The 6,000-nt window shown below is 39.4% G+C and overlaps 1 protein-coding gene across 1 annotated transcript in view; it reads right to left on the minus strand.

The window, feature by feature from the left end:
• Kank (KN motif and ankyrin repeat domain-containing protein 2 kank) overlaps positions 1-4,053 on the minus strand; it is a 68,272-nt gene extending 64,219 nt beyond the window's left edge. The window contains exon 1 of the mRNA XM_076764395.1: positions 3,816-4,053. The gene's annotated coding sequence lies outside the window, so the exon portion shown is untranslated. The remainder of the gene's footprint in view (positions 1-3,815) is intronic.
• Between the last annotated feature and the right edge of the window lie 1,947 nt (positions 4,054-6,000).

The raw sequence follows: 6,000 nt of genomic DNA on the forward strand, positions 1-6,000 counted from the left end.
TTAAAATAACATACTGTTCGTTGATTGATGGAGCAGCTATTAATCGCTGCAGACGCCATATTGGAGAATAATTCTCTCAGTAGGGACAAAGTTCGTCTCGCTAAAATGAATCTACCAGAACTCTAAAACAATTATTTCCATTGTGATATACTATTAGTTATTTAACAAATAAATAGATTTATGAATCTCAAGATTCTTACTATCATTTCTGTATCAAAATATCAGTTAAAATTCATGATTTTCAAAGGATATCGAATTTATGATCTAAATAATCGTATTTCTTAATTATCTCTTCTCAGAAATAAGTTTCCAAGGAGTCTGATGAATTTTAAAATCAAATCGATTTAATAGTACGCATAATAGGATACGATTGCACTATTTCCGCGCAATATCGGCGCGTCAAAGTCCATCGTTATCGTACTTTTATCGTGGATTTGCAGCGCTTGCGACCCCAACTATCCAGCCAGGTTATTGACATCGCGGCGTGCGCCACGTGAATCGTAGCTGGTACAGCTTGCATGGAATAATTATTCTCAATAACCTATATATTGTCGCAATTTATACGTGGACGTTACGTTAATGAACGCATCGTCTACGTAACGACAATCGATGGGTAACGAGAGAACGCCCAATAACGAGGTAAACCCGATAACTCCTGGCAATTAAATCGATTGCGGGCCGATTGGCCCCGTTTTTGTGTTAAATTCGTTGTGAAAGTCTGATAAACCTTTAAGTACCGCAGATCCGCAGATCCGCAGCTTCTTAAGCCCTCGATCGCGTCCAAATTCGATGGAATCGCAATATTTAAAGGATAGAGCGAAGGGGCCATTTCCTGCCATTCTAAACTGTTTCACTTCGAATATAAAAAAAAACTAACGTACCGTTAATATGACGAAACACATTAATTTGTTATGAAACGATAAAAAGACTTAATTATCGAATATAGAGAAAGTAGAAAGCAAACAGTTACCATATAAGGGTTAATTGCTGTATGTAGAACATGATCTACGCAACGTGGTTACGTAGGAATGGCTATATTTGCAGATGCACTGGAAAAAGGAAGGATAATTCTTGTATTGTTTTTGTCAATTTTGTACAGACGGTATGTGATTTTTTTTTTTTTTTTTGAAGCGCTGTCATAGATACTTCTAGGCAACCTCCATGTGACCCACGCTTTTCTGCCATTGTCCTTCGGTAAAAATTTACATCGATCCAATGACAAGTCGAAGTAGAAAGTCACCTACGCGTAGACGAACTGAATTTCCAATTCCACGAGCGCGCCCGTGGCGTCTAGTTGGGCACAATTAGTGCGACAATCCCACAATGGGACTCGGTATTGTGTCCAGCGATCTTTGTTCGTCGATTTACAATGCAAAGAAGCGCGAGTCAATCTCGATTCAGATTCGTAAAAATAACAATCTGGAAAAAGTCGAGTATTAAATCCACAGAATCCACGTGAATCTAGAATTTTCGTTCTCGAAAGAAGTCGAGGAAACTACGTTCAAGAGTAGCGAAGAGGAATGGCGATAGATCGCCAAGAATTGGGCAGAATTAATGCGACAATTCCACAATGGGACTCGGTATTGTGTCCAGCGATCTTTGTTCGTCGATTTACAATGCAAAGAAGCGCGAGTCAATCTCGACTCAGATTCGTAAAAATAACAATCTGGAAAAAGTCGAGTATTAAATTCACAGAATCCACGTGAATCTAGAATTTTCGTTCTCGAAAGAAGTCGAGGAAACTACGTTCAAGAGTAGCGAAGAGGAACGACGATAGATCGCCAAGAGTTGGGCAGAATTAGTGCGACAATTCCACAATGGGACTCGGTATTGTGTTCAGCGATGTTTGTTCGTCGATTTACAATGCAAAGAAGCGTCGATCGCGAGTCAATCTCGATTCAGATTCGTAAAAATAACAATCTGGAAAAAGTCGAGTATTAAATCCACAGAATCCGCGTGAATCTAGAATTTTCGTTCTCGAAAGAAGTCGAGGAAACTACGTTCAAGAGTAGCGAAGAGGAACGACGATAGGTCGCCAAGAGAAGGTACACTAATAAACTTGAAAACGAGACGTCGTAAACGGTGTTACGATCTATCTCAAAGAAACCTGGCGCAAGTAAATCGTCCAAGAAACTTCGTCCCGACTGTGACGCAAACAAAAGCAGCGCCAATAGATCCGAACAAGTGGAACACCAGTAAACGTAAAAACGAAACGTCGTAAACGCTGTTAGAATCTAGTCTCGGGAAACACACGACGCCAATAAATCCAAGAAATCCAACAAAACTGTTCCGACCCTTCGATTGCTTATGAAAGTACTGTAATTTCTTTTTACTGTCGTCCTTTCTGTTCCAGGAAAGCTATTGCAAATTGTAGATAATTTGAAAGTTGGAAGAGAAATTTTAACAGAGTTACAATTAAGGAACATCAAGGCACAGTAAACAGTTTATCGATTTAGAATTTTGGAAAGTGGAGATATTTTGAACAGTGTCCATTTTCATTGTGTCAATCTGTTGCAAAGAAGTACAAAGTAGGTAAATTGTAACAGAAACGCTATTCCAATGAGAGCTATTAAAACCTGGATGGCTGCCAAACGAGAATAACAGCAGAAAGAGAAGAACGGAAGTATCGTAAACAATGTTAAAATCTGTTCCTAAATGCCGAGATTCGATCAAACTTTCGAAGAAATTATGACTTGACAGTGTTGGAAATAAGAATTGAAGCATAACGTAGATAAACTCTGACTAAGAATAATAAAGCCTCCTATAGACGAAAGATAACAGTAAATAAGGATGTAAATATCACAAACAATGTTAAAATCTGTTCCTAAGTGCCTAGATTCGAATAAACTTTCGAAGAAATTATGACTTGACAGTGTTGGAAATAAGAATTGAAGCATAACGTAGATAAACTCTGACTAAGAATAATAAAGCCTCCTATAGACGAAAGATAACAGTAAATAAGGATGTAAATATCACAAACAATGTTAAAATCTGTTCCTAAATGCCGAGATTCGATCAAACTTTCGAAGAAATTATGACTTGACAGTGTTGGAAATAAGAATTGAAGCATAACGTAGATAAACTCTGACTAAGAATAATAAAGCCTCCTATAGATAAAAGATAACAGTAAATAAGGATGTAAATATCACAAACAATGTTAAAATCTGTTCCTAAGTGCCTAGATTCGAACAAACTTTCAAAGAAATTATGACTTGACAGTGTTGGAAATAAGAATTGAAGCATAACGTAGATAAACTCTGACTAAGAATAATAAAGCCTCCTATAGACGAAAGATAACAGTAAATAAGGATGTAAATATCACAAACAATGTTAAAATCTGTTCCTAAGTGCCTAGATTCGAATAAACTTTCAAAGAAATTATGACTTGACAGTTTCGAAAATAAGAATTGAAGCATAACGTAGATAAACTCTAACTAAGAATAATAAAGCCTCCTATAGACGAAAGATAACAGTAAATAAGGATGAAAATATCCCAAACAATGTTAAAATCTGCTTCTAAAAATGCTGATGCAATTAAATTCCTGAGGCAATCCTGTTTTGACAGCGTTTCGAGTAAACGTATCTCACAGGCACCGACAAACGAGACCGGAGGATGTGGTAAACAGTGGTTGATTGGTCGCATACCAAGCGTATATCGATCTAGAATTTCCATTTCCACGGTAGTACCGGTTTTCGGTGGTACAATGTCACGATCCATCTCACAGTGGGACAGCGTAGCGACCGGTTTTCGCGCGCGTCGATCGGCGAATGGAACCCGAACCGAAGCCGGTCGGAAGAAAGGAAAACGAACTCACCGGACTCGTCAATCGTCGGCATCCTTGGCCGGTGTCCCCGTCGTCATCGTGGATCGTCGATCGACCGGCACCCGTTGATCACCGAAAACCCGTGCTGGGACGAGCGGGACAAAATATCGATCCTTTTCGCGCACGATCGCCGCGGAGATCGGGACAAATCCACGCGCTGGTCCCCGCGCAGACTCGAAGAGGTGACTGGGAGATTCTGAGGACCGACGGTTCTGGTTCACGACTGGTTCTTCTCCTTCTCCTTCGGCCTCTGGCCCCTTCCATGCTGCCTGCAAACACCGTGGAAAAAGAGACGAATGTAGCTTACCAGCGTACGACAGAGAGAGCAGGGGAACACGGTCGTTCGAAATAGAAGAAGAGGAGAGTCGAGGATGCTGGAGAGATCCAACGACGCCAGGGGACGACAGGTTGCTCCTTGTAAAGAACCATTCCGTGGGACGGGGTGAACCGTGGGGCCCCACACGGGTGAAAAGAAGTCGATCGGGTAAGGGTCAGGGACGCATTCGCGAGTTTCGGACTCGCCAGATGGTCGAGAGACGATTCCACCGGGGTTTTCGTTGCTGGCACTCGACGACAGGCACAGACCTGGGGATGGTCCATTCTGGAATTCATTTTTCATCGGAATGACTACAAAAGATTCAATGAAAAATGGATCTTTTAACGAGTGTTGGACTAAATCTATGAAACTTAGTACTAGATCGACATTTTATTTTCAGGCAATTGGATGATACTTAATTTACAATTTCTTGTAGTATTTATTTTTGCAGGAAATTCGTGGATCCTATTCAAGTTCATTTTTTTCGATATTTCATTGTGAGAATTAATTTTTTTTAGCTCCTGTCAACCATATATGACTAACGTGACGATCAACGTGTTAATTAATATAAAATTTTTTAAGAGTCGACTCTTTGTTGGTACACAAAAAAATAGGAGCAAATATTTCCTGAGTAACGTGTAAAGAATTTAATATCGAAAGATACATGTATATGTTATGCTCATGATTAACTTCAGCAATATCGTTGATAGATTCTTGCACAATCATATTTAATGTATCCGGAGTACACGGAATATTTATCGTGATTCAATCTATTTAATTGCAGCTTCCATATTTGCAGTTTCCATCATAATATTGAGCAACGTTCGAATATTGCTTTCAAGAAATTCGATGCGTGGTATTGTTATAATGGATGAAGTAAATTTCCTGTATATTCGTACCGATAATTGCCTCGTTCGAAGGTTTGAAATCCTTCCTGCGTGCGTGAAATTAATTACCTTTTGTAATCTACGTTTCTCTTGAAATAAATCTCCTATTATGTAAAACAAAATGTTCCGACACGAACGTATATCGAAAATTTATGAATACTTTTGCACCTACGTATCTTCCAATTCCTAACAATAAAATTGTTTCGATACTCGTTATACGTCGTTATTTATTCACCATATATTAAAATGGAGCAAAATTGTTTCCTGGCACACGAATAACCTTCCACGTTTCTCGGTCGAGCGGAAAGGGAACGCAAATATTGATTCGTAATCGTGTCAATATTAACTATGGCGAGATACGACGACTAAAAGGTGTGAGCATATTAAGGAGGAACTACTTTTTGAGAAGAGGAAGTACGAAGGTTGATCGATTACTGCACGATTAGCACGCCCAACGCGTTTTCATTTCGCCTTATATAACTGCTTATAAACGAGATATGAGATCACACTCGATTAATTGCCAACATGCTTTCACGCCGATCGTTTTACGATGATTACTATGCCTCATGTACGGATTTGTAGGTACACGAGTCTCTGTCTCGATATAGTGTCGGGACTAATCGAACCAACGATTGATGATTACTACTGAAACGTGCGATCCTTGATCGCTCGAAACGATTCGCGATCGAATTAATCATTACCCGTCTGAGGTGGATAAAATACCCATCTGGATAGAAACGTCGAATGAATTAAAAGTAGACAACAGCTTTTCTATCACTCTACGATCAAAAATAAAATATTTCACGGACGATTAATTCAGTCGTTAATCCTCACGAGTGATAATTTCAAATTAAATTTCAATGTACATTCGCTAAAAAAGATATAACCACTTGCCTAGACTCTTCAGTTCGCGAGTGGAGCTGCTCCAAAAGCATTAATGTTTCCCTTTCGACGGTGGATTTAAGACTGCAGC

Source organism: Colletes latitarsis, chromosome 4 (genome assembly GCF_051014445.1).
Source record: "Colletes latitarsis isolate SP2378_abdomen chromosome 4, iyColLati1, whole genome shotgun sequence".
Classification (NCBI taxonomy): domain Eukaryota; kingdom Metazoa; phylum Arthropoda; class Insecta; order Hymenoptera; family Colletidae; genus Colletes; species Colletes latitarsis.